General features: G+C 40.3%; 1 long non-coding RNA gene and 1 pseudogene across 2 annotated transcripts; both read right to left on the minus strand.

The window, feature by feature from the left end:
* Positions 1–10272: 10272 nt before the first annotated feature.
* Positions 10273–11842, minus strand: LOC113329202 (annotated as a pseudogene).
* Positions 11843–12448: 606 nt separating this feature from the next.
* On the minus strand, positions 12449–16551 carry LOC113329127. Of its 2 annotated transcripts, XR_003349727.1 has the most exons (10): positions 16242–16551; positions 15979–16064; positions 15770–15888; positions 15570–15666; positions 15413–15487; positions 14615–14673; positions 14366–14506; positions 13761–13882; positions 13479–13568; positions 12449–13404 (listed from the first exon to the last, which is right to left on the minus strand). It is a non-coding gene; the product is annotated as an uncharacterized LOC113329127 (long non-coding RNA). The 2 variants fall into 2 exon arrangements; XR_003349728.1 differs by lacking the exon at positions 14366–14506.
* Positions 16552–17885: the final 1334 nt, after the last annotated feature.

The raw sequence follows: 17885 nt of genomic DNA on the forward strand, positions 1-17885 counted from the left end.
ATAGAGAGAAACTCATCCTGCCAAAATATGTTATATTTGGAGGTTGTTGATGGATTTTGTTCCGCGAGCGGAAAAGGGAGACTTTTACCCGACACAAGAACACTAGCATCGGGAACAGTTGGAAACGAGTCTTCTGGAAGAAACGGCTGACGAACGAGTGGGACCCCTTGGTCAAAACCCATATTCCGAACCGCCCTATCGATATTGTAAGAAACTGTTTTGCAAGATCCTAGAAAGAAAGACGGCACATGACCGGGCGTGCAGCTTCACATGAACACCATCTCTCCAACACTCATATCCTCTTTATCAGAAGACAAAGACATGCTCGGAGAAGGAGCAAAGGTATTGGTCTGAGTTATGGACACATGCATCGAAGACCATGGACGAAAATTGACCGTGTGCGAGTTGTCAAGGAATCCAACCAGGTTCGAACCAATCTTTGGGCGCCTATTCAACCAGCGCAGTATCCTAGAACCACCCCAAGACTCGGGAAGTACGACCAACAGTTTTGGAGCATACCTTTCGAAGTGCTCCCACAACCACGCTTGGAGAAAGACGGCATGAATATACGAATCCACTTTCATGTGGACATTTGAAGTGCACATGTCCGCAACTAGATGATCCAAGTTTGTGTACAGAGAACCAAGAAAAAAGATGCCAATAGGGAGAACAAAAACTTTTGCCAATTTTATGGCAAACTTGATAAGTTCCTGTCTTATCTCCTTCTTACCAGAGTCGTCATCGAAAATATCTCTGGATAACCAAAGAGCCAAGAACGCTGCGACATGAAGTGTACTATTTTTCTGATTTGGCTCCAACTCATCAGGAAACCATTGAGACACCCACCAGCCATAGAAGCACCTCGTCTCATTTACTTTCCGAACGAATCCTTTTGATTTCGCAACCAAAGCGGCGCGCATTTCTTCTTCATCTGCAGACAACTTGACATCGAGGTTTCCTATTACGGGAAGGTTCAGCAAGACGGCCATGCTCTCTAAAGAGATAGTCATTTCACCCCACCTGCATATGGCCGTGTGAGTGTCCGGATACCATCTGGAAATAAAAGCAACCAAGCCTAGAATATCTTTCCTAATTTGAAGCATTGCGGAAGCCGCGACAGCATCAATAATCTGCGCATTGGTCAAACTGGCTTTTACACATTCCTGGCTTATCATGAATCGCATCCATTTCTCAAAGGGACGCAACAGACTCACACAGATTCTAAGTCAATGGGAGAAGCATAATACTCTTTCCTCTGAAGACAAAACCTTATTACACCTCCAGTCCGAATTAACCGGGCCTCTCCTTCACTTTCGGGACCAATCAGAAGAATCGACACATACTTGGGATGATTTTTCCTAATTGTGGTGGATGTTGTAAAGAACTCATAGTCTATGTTTGTCTTGGAATTGCCAACATCTTTCAGTACGGCAGAACTTTTCTCAAATGACATCCTAACGAAATTCTTTCACGCTACTTTCACCTTAGAAATAACTACAATGGAACAATACGAAGAGAAATTATTACGAAAAGTGCACGGAAATTATTTTATCAGACACAGGAGATCCATCCTGGACGCAAACCAATTTGTTGCAAAGTCATAACGCACATGAGCAAAGAAATGGGGACTGACAGACCCTGCATCACCACCTCATGCCAAGGCCGTACCCTGCAGCAGGAAATTTGCGCTCGGACGAGGAGGCGCGCCCCATCATGGGAACAATACACACGGGCACACCAGGAAAAGGGAGGAAACCCTAGGAGCTAGGTTTTCACGGGAAGGGAATGACAGTTACTAGCTCATGCATGCCTACTTTGCACAGCAATTGAGGCGGCCAACATTACTACGGTATTCACGCCTAAATGTTAATACAAGTTAACGCAAAGCATATTTACGGCTAGGATACATACCAACACAAAAGAACGATATTTTTACAAGTTCATGAAATGGTATGCCTACAACTAGGGTTTGCACTAACTGAAGAAAACAAGAAAAACAAGTTAAAGAGGAAGTGCTGGAAGACATACCTGGGATTCGCTCGTCCGCTTTACTGTTACCACACGGCTAGAATAAAAAAAAATACAAAGGTGTGAAATAAAAGGAGAGGCCGACCCCCTTTTATAGGCGTGGTACTTGGGAGTTTGAATCAGGAAAGGACTTCCTATTTGAGTCAAGTAAGGAAAAGAGGCAACCGGGCCCGCGAAGACAAATCACCATGCCAAGCCGTCCGCGCATGCTTTGCCTCACCAAACCGCGCCATTGCCTTGGCCCCACCATGCCAAGACGTCTGCACCATGCCTTGGCCCCACCACGCCAAGCCGTCCACATGTTTTGCCTCACCAAACCGCGCCTTGCCTTAGCCCCACCATGCCAAGTCGTCCGCGCCATGACTTGCCGCGCCAACACTAACAACTCGTCAAGCCAGCGTCATCATGTTCCCTAACCCAACCAAGGTGATACATGGCCAGACTAAGCCGACGATCTTCATCTCGCCACTTCACGGTCTACACCACAAATAGAATATACGCAAGGCCGCCAAACATGAGGATCATGAACTCTCCTTACCTATCGAAAAATGTTAGTCGGACTTTCCTGACCATCTTTTCATGACCTGTCATTTCGATTTTTGTCCTCGCCTGTCACCATGTTATGCTTACCTCGCAATAATGCTCCTGTTCCGAGCTAAGCAGGGGACTTAATGTTGATGGTGGTTTTTAGCTTAGGGTCAAAATCGTAAAACTGCATATCTGACATGACGTCACTATGACCATTAGAAATTTTTTTGAATCAATCAGCATGCCTACGCAAGAATTACCGGGGTACCCTTTTTTTTACATTGGTCATGTTCCACGTCAGAACCCTTAAAACTGACTGACATCATATATGCCAAACCCTAATTCTCATGCTACCGCGCTAAGGCATGCCAACCATGCCAGCCGCACCACTGTGCCAATGGCAGACCATGCCATCCACATCACCGCGCCAAGGCATGCAAACCATGCCAGCCACACCACTGTGCCAATGGCATACCATGCCAACCACATCTCCGCGCCAAGGCATGCCAACCATGCCAGCCGCACTACTGCGCCCATGGCATGCCATGCCAGCCGCACCTCCGTGCCAAGGCATGCCAACCATGCCAGCCGCACCACTGCGCCAATGGCATGCCATGCCAGCCGCACCTCCGCGCCAAGGCATGCCAACCATGCCAGCGCACCACATGTGCCAATGGCATGCCAACCACCTTGTTGCGCCATACCATGACGGTCTTCCCTATGCGGATACCAAAACGAAGGCGTGCGATGATCAACAGCCAACCTTCCATCTTAGATACAAATCTTAGCCGTCCAAGGTCTCTAAACAAAGCATGGTAACCTTTGGGCCAATGCCAAAACCCTAGTTTGGTCGCGCTTAAACCACGCGAAGGCATGCCGACCATGCTACATGTGCCAATGGCATGCCGCGTCATCCACCTTGCCGCGCCTAAGCCATGCCATGACGTCCTTCCCTTCACGGCTTCCAAAACGAAGGCGTGTGACAATCAAGGGCGACCCTTCCATCTTAGATGCAAATATCAGCCGTCCAAGGTCACCAACCAACGCATGGTAACCTTTGGCCCAATGCCAAAACCCTAGTTTGGTTGTGCCTATACCACACCAAGGCATGCCGACCATGCCCCATGTTCCAATGGCATGCCGCGCCATCCACCTTGTCGTGCCTAAGCCATGCCATGCCGGCCTTCCCTTAACGGCTGCCAAAACGAAGGCGTGTGATAATCAACGACCACCCTTCCATCTTAGATGCAAATCTCAGTCGTCCAAGGTCACCAACCAACTCATGGTAACCTTTGGCCCAACGCCAAAACCCTAGTTTTTGTCACGCTCAAACCGCGCCAAGGCATGCCGTCCATGCCACATGTGCCAATCGCATGCCAGCCACCTTTCCGCGCCATACCATGCCGGCCTTCCCTTCACGGCTGCCAAAACGAAGACTTGCGACAACCAACGGCCACCCTTCCATCTTAGATGCAAATCTCAGCCATCCAAGGTCACCAACCAACGCATTGTAACCATTGTCCCAACGCCAAAACCCTAGTTTGGCCCCGCCTAAACCACGCCAAGGCATGCCGACCATGCCACATGTGCCAATGGCATGCCGCTCATCCACCCTGCCTCGCCTAAGCCATGCCATGCCGGCCTTACCTTCACGGATGCCAAAACGAAGGCGTGCGACAATCAATGGCCACCCTTCCATCTTAGGTGCAATTCTCATCCGTCCAAGGTCACCAACCAACACATGGTAACCTTTGGCCCAACACCAAAACCCTAGTTTTGGTCACGCCCAAACCGCGTCAAAGTATGCCAGCCACGCCACATGTGCCAATGGCATGCCAGCCACCTTGACGTGCCATACCATGCTGGCTTTCCCTATGCGGTTATCAAAACAAAGGCTTGCGACGATCAACGGCCATCCTTCCATCTAAGATGCAAATCTTAGATGTCCAAGGTCGCCAACCAACGCATCGTAACCTTTGGCCCAAAACCCTAGTTTTGGTCACGCCCAAACCGCGCTAAGACATGTCGTCCATGCCACATGTGTCAATGGCATACCAGCCACCTTGCCGCGCCATACCATGCCGGCCTTCCCTATGCGGTTACCAAAACAAAGGCTGGCGACAATCAACGACAATCCTTCCATCTAAGATGCAAATCTTAGCCATCTAAGGTCGCCAACCAACGCATGGTAACCTTTGGCCCAATGCCAAAACCTTTGTTTTGGCCACGCCCAAACCGCGCCTAGGCATGCCAGCCATGCCACATGTGCCAATGGCATGCCAACCACCTTGCCGCGCCATACCATCCCGGCCTTCCCTATGCGTCTACCAAAACAAAGGCTTGCGAAAATCAAAGACCACTTTTCTATCTAAGATGCAGATCTTAGTCGTCCAAGGTTACCAGCTAACGCATGGCAACCTTTGGCCCGACGCCAAGCCCTAGTTTGGTTGCGCCCAAACAAAGCCAAAACCCTAAATTTTGGCCGCGCCTAAACTAGGCCATATTAAAGTGTACCGGCCATGGTTTCATGCCACTGGATACCAAACGAAGGGTTGCAATAATCAACGGCTACCCTTCCTCTCAAGATGCAAAATCTCGACCGTCGAAGGTCACCACCGAGCCGGCAAGTCTCCCAAGCTCAACTTGCCGAACAACAACATGCTACATGTTTTCCAAGAAAACACTCGAGACATCAGCACATGTCACAAACTGGGAGATGCTAATTGGGTATTGGTTTGGCGGTTTACAGCGTGCGGCGTACACTACGCCCGTTATAAGACAGTGTCATAAGGATGAGGCGGTTAGTAAATACACAGAGTAATGGCGAAACGATTTCTTTTATGGAACATCAATTCCAGGCGTTACCGGTTACCACCTCCTCCCATTTACTCATCCGTTTTCCATTTCTTACGAGACCAAAGTACGTTTCACTTCGACTTGTATAAATAGGTCTTACCTATTTCCACCGAACAACAAGTTCAGGTCAGGAGGATACAACACTCAGAAAATATTTGCTAGCTTTCCATCTGTTAGGTTCCCACTTTCTGATACAAGTCGTGAAACAACTACTCTTCCAGAATCAACTATTCTGGTCTCAATACTCTCTTCGCTTTCCTCCCAAAACCAACCCTTCTCCTTCACTTTGTGACCGAAGCAAGTCTGCAATGGTCATTTCTTGGTTTAGGCAAGATTTGTACAGATTGATCTCTCGAATCTAAAGTACTCCCTTGTAGTACATTTTTTAGGGTTTAAAGTCGTTTCTCACCCACACACCCGAAATTACCAAAATCAGCAGAAATCGGTTTCACCCTCAAACACGTGGGTTCTAAGCTTGTAATTAGGCATAAAATACCCTGAAATGGATTTTACGATTTCAAGAATTAAAACATTAATGATGTTTATAGCTGTTAAAAATATTTAGTAACAACCATAAGCGTGACAATCAGCCGTAACTTAAATAAGTGCCGTAAAACTCTTTATCAACATTTATAAATGTCACAGGTTGACTTGACTATAATAAATAATAGAAAAAATGGGCCCCCAATAGTTTGGGGCCTAGGCAGCCGCCTAGGGGTGAGCATAAAAACCGGAACCGCGGATTTGACCCGTATCCGTCCGCAAAATTGCGGATTTCACCCAAACCGCAAGACGTATGGGCCGGACACGGATGGGATTCTCAAATCCGCACGTTTTAGCGGTTTGGGTGCGGTTGAATATTGAAAACCGCGGATTCAACCGCACCGCATCTGACTCTTCTCCATTAGTTATAAGCCACTAAGCCCAGCTAATTGAATGTGATGGTCACTAAGCCCAGCTAATTGCAATAGCTTATTCAGGACCTGTTTTTGATGTCAAGCAAGCCCAGCTAATTTTTTTGCTTATTCAGGACCTTTCCAACAACTTACTTGCGAGTCAGAGAGAGTTGGGCCTCATGCCAAAGACATGCCCAAATTTTTTTTTTTTTTTATCCCTAATCCGCGGTTAATCTGCAACCGGACCGCACAATCCGCGGATCCGCGGATGTAAAATCCGCGGGTGATTGGGCCGGTCACGGTTTGATTTTTCAAATCCGCAGTTTTGACGGTTTGGTTGCGGGTGACCCCTAATCCGCAACCGTCCGTCCGTTGCACACCCCTACAGCCGCCTAGTCTGCCTTTCCCATAAGACAACCTGTCTACCAACTCTAGTTTCCATGTTCATAGCCTAGTTAGTAATTCGGGATTCGGCAAACGTACGGAACGGCAAACGTACGAGTATTATACGGTTTTGTAAAATTCAGATTCGGTCCAAAATTCGGTCAACGAGACGTGATTCGTCAGTAATTCGGAACGGCATACGTACGTGTATGATTCGATTTATAAATGTGAGTTCGGCTCTGAAAATTCGGTATCTATATATAACAAATAATTTGTATTTATAAGGTCATAGACCAATTTTTATGCATATGTGTGAGTTATTTAAAGAAAAAATAAACTTAATATGATGATATTAATAATATATACAACATTAGTTATCCAAGAGGACGTCATATGGTGGTTTAGATGCTTGGTTAGTGAGTTTGAGATCTCTCTCACCTTCACCTTCAAATCTCTTCAGTCGTTTTTGTTTCATAAAAATCACAACACGTCTACTATTCGGTCGTGTATGCTCGGGAGGCAGTAAATCCCAAAAAATGGAGTCTTTGAAAAGTAAAAGCTAAAGAATTTATGGCGAATTAAGCGGACGTATCATTCGGGATACGTAAAATTCGTGAACGGTTCGCGAATAATTCGGAAATGCCACATAATACGCGACTTGGGTTCGGAGTTGCAAACGTACGCGAATAAGACGGTAAAATTCGTGATACGGAAAAATTCGCGAATGATTCGCGAATCATTCGCGAACTTACTAACTAGGGTTCATAGGGAGGCTCCATGGAGACAACACTTGTCTTTCACCTGTTCTTTGTAAATACGACCTAATATTAGTAGAATTGTTGATGAAACGTCTGCGATTGAAAGCTTAGTCGATGCCAAAAAATGGGTTTTTCAAATCATATCTCACATGAACTATGCCAATTGATACGACCGGTGGTTGTGGGGTTTGAAATTCTTGTTCTTGATCGATTAGACCTTCATTAATTGTTGGAGGATGTTGTTGATTGGAGTAACAACATTCTTTTTCAACCTTTTTTTTCCTCATTTTTAACATAGATTTTAATTGACAACTGTAAGTTAATTAACCGAAGATGAGGAAATGTTTTCAATTGGGGTTTCTTCTTGCGATTAGGGAGATGGAGAAGAAATTGATTTGATATTAAAATAGAATAAGGTTAGGTTCCGTTTAGTTATTATTTGATAAAGGTAATTTAGACATTTGTAATTGCCCTAGGACACTCACTTATCATTTTTTCAGTCACTACAAATACAAACCAAATCTCTCAGTTAGAATATGAAGCCCCTGTATTAGGTCTCCTAATTTATTCTTATAAAACAAATAACAAACTTGATAATCCTACTATGTTAGACTAGCGTGAGATTGTACCCTAATGTTGTGGCCTTAAGCCAGCCCAAGTCTGCACGCAGTTCCGCCAGTGCTTAAGCCAGCCCAAAGTCTAGAAAAAATTAAATTTTTACTATGGTTTTAAGTTTGGCCAAAAAATATCAAGCCTAAACCATAGGCTTAAGCCACACCTAGCAATGCAATTAGTTTTCAAGCCACCCCACCTTGATTTTCCAGTTCCGCCACTGCAGCCTCTGTATACGAATCACTTCCATTTCCCAGCTCATGGCTATCGACATGCTTGGGACCTCGGTGAGAAATAGTATGATGAAACAAATTTGCATTGCCTTGTCGCTTACTTGAAATCTTCTCAATGAATTAGGCACAAAAATCTCATGTTGTGATAGCCAGATTTTTTTCGTCATAAGAACGGCAGATGAGATGCAACTTATTAGTAGTTTTCTAGTGGAATTGGATTCTAAAATGACTCAAATGCGTGAATCTTGAATCATTTTAAGGGTGTTGGACATGGTAGACGGACCTCTAACGACAAGTACTGCGGAAACAATTTCCAAATATTTGATCCTTGGTCATTCAAGAGCTTACAGTGGAAAATCACAAAACACATCTCAACATTTGGTTTTTAGGTTCAGTAACCCATAACATTCACAGTCCACCCAAAGGAAACAAAATCATAATTTGAGTACTGTATCCTTTGGTATGCTATTTCTTTTATCCATTTGATTGAATTTTAGCTGTTAACAACATCATTAGCCAAATAGAACAGCGCCATGGACGCTATATATTAATTAGAGAAGGTGTATACTTTGTATTGAACTGGTTAATAGAATAGATTCAATGGATTTACAATGGATTCTCATTATGATGATGCGACAAATGATCGGCATATCGGAAGGGAAAAAAAGTAGGCAATTAATATGCCAGAAATCTTATAAAGTTTTGATGCATATCAAACCACCTGAAGTCTCTTAAATATAAAAGCTAAAACATTTGCAACAAAAATGAAACTGCTACTAGTTTATCCAGACTAGCATCTAGCTAACTAAAATTGTATCTAATGGAGATTTCTTTAGCTTTGCAACATAATCTAGGAAAATCAGATTTTTTATCGATAGGGCCAGAAAATCTGTGCAACAAGAGGCCGATTACAACTTCGTGTAGAATGAACAGCATTTGCAATTCCTTGAGCATCGAAAGAAAAACTAATTACTACGAGGTACTTTCACTTGATGCAAACAAGAATGTCAATTATGAAGATATAAAGAAAGCTTATAGAAGAATGGCTCTACAATATCATCCTGACATTTGTCCTGACCCTTCGAGAAAACAAGAATTAACTCAAAGATTTGTCGAGCTTCGTAAAGCCTATGAGACGCTTTCTGATCCCGTTTCGCGTTATAATTACGACTGCGAACTTAAGCATAAGTTGGAAGTTATGCAAACATTAAAGTTTCCGAAATCGGTTTGGGAAAATCAACTCTCTGGTCTTAAAAGAAGGTCTCACAGTCGAATGCAAAAGAAACAAAATAATTGAGGCCGATGTAACTGCAGTATAGTAGTAGTGAGTGGATGATAATACCATAACCTGAGTTTGAAACTCACCATTGATTAAAAATATAAATAAATCAAGATTTTGTTAGTTTTTCCCTCTTATTTGTTTCTTTTCAGATTTTTGATTTTGTTTTAATGCTAATGAATAACCCTGGAATACGCAACATTCCTCACAAGTACACAGCTTATAACAGTCACACAAGAAGAGGGTAAAACCATGGAGCGTGTAAGTTTTCCTCTTTCTTTTAGTGTCTAATTTTAGATATTTCATAACCACTAATTATTGAAATATAATGATGGTAATGCCATGTTCCTAGTAATTTAAAGGTCACCATTTAAATTCAAAACTCGCAAGATGAGGGATTTCATATCATGGAACTCAGGTGGAGATATGACTGGGCTTCTGTACAGTGGCAGGGACAAAGCTTTTTTCCTTTGGAACATTTTCATAACTTGTACTGACGAGAGATTAACAATAGCAAATAATAGCATCTTTGATAAAGCTTTTGGATGGAACATTGTCGTAACTTGTATTGACGAGAGATTAAGCTTATTTCTGGCTCACCATCTCGAAACAAAAAGGTTGCATTCAGGTCATTGAGTATGTATAATTAGAGTGTTCAGAACGATGCATCTCATGTTTTACATTTTGAATTTACGACAGAAGTTAATATTGCATTTTTTATCATATACCCATTAGTGAGATGATACATTGAAGTTAAGGTGCTCAAGCTTTTAAAAAAAAAAAATTTCTGTGGAAGCTGGAGCCTGGAGGATTGACAGAAAATGAGAAAAAAAAGGGACAATAGGAATACATTTCATATCCATCTCACAATATCCAGACTCCTGGAGGATTTTGAATTTACTGAATGGAACTGCACCTGACGATTGCTCTCCCCAGGTAAGTGCATTCAGAACAAAGAAGATGGAGAAATGTAACCCAGGGAACACGATTTTTGTTTTCGAAGTGTTTTTATTCCGTTCTGTGCCTTTGAACTTTTTATATAAACGGCCTGAACAGAAACCTCAAAAAGATACCCATGAAGACCATGGCACTCATCAAGCCACCTCGGTTGGATGGGGAAAGAAATTCTAGTAGTGCAAATATCATCATCACAAGTAACATTCCAAAAATCTGAACCCCGGTTCCAATGTCACAGAGTCCACCAGATTTAATAGGTGCCCTGAAAACATCACCATGCACAAGTTTCCATCCGGTTTCTTCCTGAGCCTCGGCTTGGGTCTCCAACTGATTGTAGTTGGCAATGTCTCGGTATAGAGTCCTCATCACAATCATAGCAGCTATATCAGTGAGTTGATCATGGAGAACCAGTGGATCTGATCCATCATTCATGAGGAGGTAGGTATCTCAACGTGAAACCCATTTGATGTCACTAGCCTACTAAAACAAACCTAAGTTAAAAAAGAAAACAAACACAGACAGAATGCAAAGGTGTGAAAAGAGAAGTACCTGAAAAGAAAAGTCATGTGAATACGACATCCTTATCTGCATCAACCTCCAGTGGAACTGTACCACCTTGAAGCCTGACTTTGGTGGTTGGATTGCTTGTAACTAATTGAGGGTTCTTCTCATCCCAAACCTTTGTATTCATGATTGATAGAATTTTGGGAATAGCCAAGTGAGAACACAATAAGCTGGAAGCAGAATTTAAACATCAGATAAAACTATTGATGCTGCTATATCTCCAACAATGGAGTGAAAAAAGTGACAAAAAGGACGAAGACAAGAACATGAAGACATATGCTGGAATTCTCAAGGGTGTCCAAGTTGTAGATATTAAGACTGTTCTTTTTACAGAAATGAAAAGGGAAAACTGATGCTTGTATGCGCACGACTTGACTAAGACTTCGACTGATATAAAAGAAAGAGCTTCAAAATAAGACACAGAAGTCGTTGCACAGACTGAGACTCTACAAGTACAAGCAATAGTCCAATACATGCCACTTTGGTATATGCAAATATTGATAGAAAAGAAAAATGTTCAGAACCAAATTCTTTCTTTTTGATTCAAATTCTAAGTTTTGGTATAACAGAAAAGCCAAACCAACAACCCATTAAGAGAATTGCAAGCATTAATATCTGCATTAATCTATCTTTGGTTTGTAAGAACCCACAAAGCCACCAAAATGTCAATTGTCTTTCCTCCCCTCATCTTCAGGACAAAATTCAGGTAAAGAATACATCCACCAAAATGCTGTTCTCAGCACCCATCTAGCTAGGCTGATAGGGTACTATATGAGTGTTGTATGTCAGTTTATGCATGCTACAAACGAGACACATCTACCCAAAATCTGCACCAGCAAAAGGTTTGTTATTCTCGGAGAATGATCAGGTGAGAGGTGAGGCATACACTGATGCTAACTGGGCAGTCTCAGTGATTGATCGCATTTTCCACTCTGGCTATTACTCGTTTTCGGGAGGAAACCTGATAACTTGGCGCAGCAAGAAGCAACCTGTGATAGCTAGGTGCGTGGTTTAAAAGCGCGCTTTTTTGCGCTTCAGGTCCTAGGCGCTTCTAGAGCGCCACTTTACGAATTGGTTTATATTAGAAAGTGAAAAGTCGGCCTTTGAAGCCCAGGGCCTGTTTCACGTTTTCTAACTAAATACTAATAAACCTAATTTATAGGGCATGATGATCATGATGACGATGACTATCTACATGATGATATAAATGATGCAGAAATCCGTGGCTAGTATTTTTAAATATCTCTTGGGTAGTATATGCAATATCAGTATGCCATATGTTTAGTTAGTCTAATTGTTCCTTTCATTATATCTGAACTTCGTAGTTTTCTTTTATTAGGTTGATAACTTCTTATTTATATATATTATTATATATTTCAAAAAGCTCGCTTTCGCTTTACGCTTTGGTATGAGAGCGCTTCGTCCCACGCTTTTGCTTTTTAAAACCTTGGCTAGGTGTAGTGCAGAGACGAAGTTTAGAGCTATTGCTCATGAAATCTGTGAGTTATTGTGGTTAATATTGTTGAAGGAAATTAGATTGCAGATATTTTAACAAAAGGATTTTCTAGTCCATCCAACTCTTTCCTCGACGAGCTAGGTATGCGAGACATTCTAACAATAGGATTGCCTAGTCCATCCAACTCTTTCCTCAACAAGCTAGGTACGCGAGACATTCTAACAAAAGGATTTCCTAGTCCATCCAACTCTTTCCTCGACGAGCTAGGTATGCCACATACCTACGCGCTTGCTTGAGAGGTGCGTTAAAATGAGGTTAACAGAACAAGTAGTCTGTGCAATATGATAGTGAATTGTAATCAAGATATTTTACGTATTAAGATTATAGTTTTAACTGCATAAAATGTGTATAAGGAAAATGAGTCTCTCCTCTGAGTGCAATTCACACTCTTCCATTCACTCCCTCTTTGTTTCTACACTATTTCCTGATATGTTCCTCTTTTATAAACTTGTTCTTTCTTCTTTATTTTGGTAACCCTTTTTCTTAGTTTATTTGAAACTAAATTGTCTCAAATCCTGAACTCAGGTCGTTTTTGTATTTTGATTTTAAGACGTGAAATTAAAAAAATACCAATGAATTGATGCCAGGATGAAAAAGGGTAGCGCATCATCATGTCAACAAAAATGAACACAAAAAATCAAATCATCAAACGTTGCAAGGAGAGAACAAATCTATTATACTTGTTTGGAGTAACCTCAAATCCAACAATGCGGGCCATATAGGTCTCGAGATCCAATATCCATGTGATACATGACATTGAAGCTAAGATGGTTTAATATTTTTCATCTTTGCACTGCACAAGAAACTTGATATAAGAACCACAAAACTAAGAGCCCCCAAAAAGAAATTAATGTATCAGCTACTTACCCCAGCGCAGTTTCTTTTAAAAACATAGTGGAAACCATGTTCATAACTGGTGGCATGTGTTCCATCCCTCCTGGAATGTTATCCAAAATCCTATGTATCCATAAAGTGGTTATGTTTCAATCTTTAAATAACCCAGAGAACAAAAAAAGGAATCACAACTACAAAATTCAGCAAGACAGATTATGAAATGTGCAAGAGTACTAACCCCATTAATAACAGCAAACAAGAAAAGTTGCATAAGATGCTAAGCAGAAGAGCAAAAACTTAAAAATGAAATTATACCTTGATCCTCAAAGTGGTTCTTCCAACCATTTTCAGAATTTCTTTATCGGGTTCATTGCCCATTACCATGGAAGTCTTAAATTTCTCCAGGAAGTGAACATCCAGAACTTTTGGATGCATCCCTGGAAGGAGCAATGGATCAGTAAAAATCTCAAAAGAGAAACTACAGCTGAAATATCTTCAACAGCGGCACTATACAGATATGAACAAATAAATTCTCCACCCCTATGAAGCCACTATCAACTATTCACATAATTGATATTTCATGGCAATAAGTTGCACACCACCACCAGTTAAATACACATGGCAGAACAATCAATATAGAGCATTCAAATAAACAACTTTCTTCGAAACAAAATATCCTTAAACATGCTATTCTTGCTTTCATCAATGTAATGTTCAGAATGCTTCATCAGTTCACCAACTAAAACTGTAGATGTTGTACCATCTCCACTGATATAAATAATCATCTTGAGCAACAACGGTTCTTGCAACCATAATTGCTGTAGGATTTTGAATTTGCTTGAAGCAGCAAAACACATCATTATCAGAGTTCCACTAAACATGCAATCCATAAATATCTAAAATGTGATTAATAACTCTACCGTTTCAAATATATTCTTCCGCAACCTAACTACTCCGTATATAATAAAGCCAATTCCTAATGAAACAATCACTACAGCTCAGTTTCACACTAGTCCAAAACTCATTTCCCCACTCGATCACTAGAAAACTCGACATTAAACCTGAAAAAAGTTCCCCAAAGTTAAGGTTTGGAATTAACAAAGATCAAACCAATCAAGCAATCACAAAATACAAAACAAACAGCTCGAAGTTAAGATCTTTTACCACACCTTTCAAAAGAGCATTCACATCTTTACTGTGTTTGATATCTCCACTTTCAACAACAAACCTGAAAGAAAAGTAAAAATAAAATAAGACACAGATTAAAAAGAAAAAAAAATCAAAAATGAAAACATGAAAAAAGAAGAATGAAACTGACGTTTTGTTGAAGCTATTATGATCATTTAAGCACAGAAAAAACAATACTAAAACTAGTGATTTATAAGAGGTCCTAAAGACAGATGGAGGTACTAGCTAGCATTATTTCCACATAACCCTGAGATAAAACAGATCTGAACCACTACACAAGGAATGAAAAACAAATATCCATGACAACTACAAGATCACCAACATAAGGAAAACGAAATTTAAGATAACAAGAAGCACAAGTCAGTTAACAACTTAAAAATGAATTACTTAGGGGTTCAGATGTACAATTTTTAGACCTTATAACATGTGAAGTCTAACAAATCAATGCAAATCAAGCAAAAGTAAAGTCAGTGCAGATGAAGCAAAAGTAAGAAAACATGACACATGTCAATTCAGTGGTTGATCATCCATTCCAATTCCTTTATACCTAAAAGAGGTCATAAACACATCGTGGACATACAAGTTGTAATTAACCCCTAAGAAAAACTCTAACCCATGTTTTTAAAACCAACATCATCAGAGAAGGAAGATAACCACTACAGCATCACATGATAAAATGAAGCAACCAACATATCACTATTTAATTCAGCAAAAGAATATTAAAAAATAAAAAAAAAGAATGGCAAAGATTTGAAAAAAGAAAAGGGTAAGGTTATCACCATTTCAAATAGAACGGACTATGTACTTCCTAAGGCAATGAAGAACTCACATATTGCCAAATCCTTCTCCAGCACCTGTATATACACAATTGGAAACCTTAGGAACAAAACTATAATGAAAATTGAGAACTAAACAGAGGACATTGCATTTATTCACCTGTCTGCATCTACCCTCGTCAAGCTTCCATCGCTTGATTGCTTGGTTTTCTTGTACAAAATATAAAGCTATCATCGTGTTCCTCAAAGTCTTACCACTACAAGGATTTAAAAATGAAACCCAATCAAACAATCAATACATATCTAACATAAACTGTAAAATTACAAATACATAGACGAAAACAGTAAACTAAAACTAACCTTGCACTTCCCCTTCCCCTTATTCTATTCGTAGAATCTTCCTCTTTTAAGTACCACTTTTGTTTCTTCTTTCAGAGTCTATCCATTTGTATGATCTGATTTTCCATTAACCTAATTGACTAGATAATGAAATGAATACCCGTAAGTATAAAGATTTCAAATCTACAAAATGTATGTAATTTTGACAGAATTCAGAAATCCATTTTTACCTTGGTAAGATCCTCCGTATTACTGAAATCACAAAGAATAACTTAAATCGATTCAAATCGACCAGCTTTCTTTCTTGGCATATAAGCTGCATTAACAAACATAAACATCTCAAAATCCCTAAAAAAAACCCAGATTTAAAGAATAATCACCAATTTCACTTAAAACCCTAAAAATCTTACAATAATCGTCCCCATGAAAACCCTAGAATCTTACAACAAAATTAGATTCAATCAATTATTAAAAACGAGAAAAAGAATCATACATGAAGGAGCACAGCTTAAACAAGTCTCAGACGACATCTCTGCTAAATCGTACATCAAGAAATTTCTGATGAGGAGATGAAATAAGGGGTTTGTTTAATCAGCAAGGGGATTGTTTAATGATGATACAAACGGGAGAATTTGGGTTTTGTAAAGGGGATGAAGATTGAGAAAGGGTTTTGGGTTTAGGACTTAGGAGCACAGATTTTGTTCCATATTTGATAATTCAATGTTATTTTACTGATTTTAGGTTGCAAAAAAGTGGAAACTGGGAAGTTAGAGTCAGCAGGATGGTGCCCTCCATCCCTTACCTATCCCTCATATGTAGGGAAGGGATAGCATAAGGAAGAAACTTCACTATGATATCTTCTTATTCTTTTCCTATACGATACGGCTGTTCAGTAGCTGTGTGAATAGTGTCAAACGGCTACTCAACAGCCGTTTTATAGGTTTTAGTCCACAAAATCGACTTCACTTGGCCATTTCTTCTTCTTCTTCCTTATTTTTCTCTATTTTTCTCCTCTTCCCAACCCCTTTCGATTTGAAGACTCTCTGATGCGATTTAGGAGTTAAAATTCAATGGGTTTGTTCATTGCATCCGGTGAAGTATTTCCCTTTTTCAATTTCGTGTTTCATCAACAAAATCCTCCAAGGTGAGTGTTTCAAATTCCAGGGTTTAAATTTAATTTGAGTTTGATTATGATTAAATTGTAGATGTTAGGTCGATTATAATGTGTCCTTGTATGTTGTTTGGTAGTTTGAGACATTGTTGATTGAATTTATGATATTTTGTTGATTGAATCAAAGAGGCTGTTGTTTATGAATGATTCTTGATTTAGATATGGTATTGTTATTGATAATTTTGGATTGATGAATGATTAAATAAATATGTATTATGTCTAGGACAGATTGCTGGCAGAGAGATTGTATTTAGATGGATAATTTTGGATTGTTTGATTATTTTTTTGTAGTTTGATAGATAATGTGACTAATTCTTTTTGTTGGTCTTGTACATTACATCCATTGTAGTTTTTTTTGCATAAAATGGATTGTTTTGTGATGATTTTGTGTACATGTGTGTTGAAGATGTACTCCGATGATTTTCAGCGAATTATGGGTGATAGGACCCCGGTTTTTCAAAAGTACATAGTGATCATAAACTGAAAATCTCAATCTCGACAAATGAGAGGCAGAAATCTCTAAAACATCGAAGTAGTGTAAGCCAACTTCATGAAATGTATGCCGCACTTTCTAGATTTCCACATGCTAGACAACTTGTAGACGACTGTGGGTTTGGTCCAATTTTCAAAATACATTATCCGAAACTACAAGACAACTCCTAATTACTGGTATATTTGAAAGGTGGTGGCATACCCACTTGTAATCTTACTCTCCTTACTTGTTTTTTTATTGGTGACCGTGTAATGCAATTAGTTGTTAATAATAACTAATTATGTTACAACCTTGGTTCTGGGCATATTTCCGATGTCTATTTCCCTATACAAAGGCGGAGAATGAAAAAGATGGATATGTAGCCAGCCAGTAGGTTATATGGTGGGGACCATTGAGACTTGAAAAGAGGCGCACAGATAGATTCAGGTACCCATTTAGTGACTCTCGTGCGTTACCAGATTGATAACTTCTCA

This window comes from Papaver somniferum, unplaced genomic scaffold (assembly GCF_003573695.1).
Source record: "Papaver somniferum cultivar HN1 unplaced genomic scaffold, ASM357369v1 unplaced-scaffold_115, whole genome shotgun sequence".
NCBI lineage: Eukaryota > Viridiplantae > Streptophyta > Magnoliopsida > Ranunculales > Papaveraceae > Papaver > Papaver somniferum.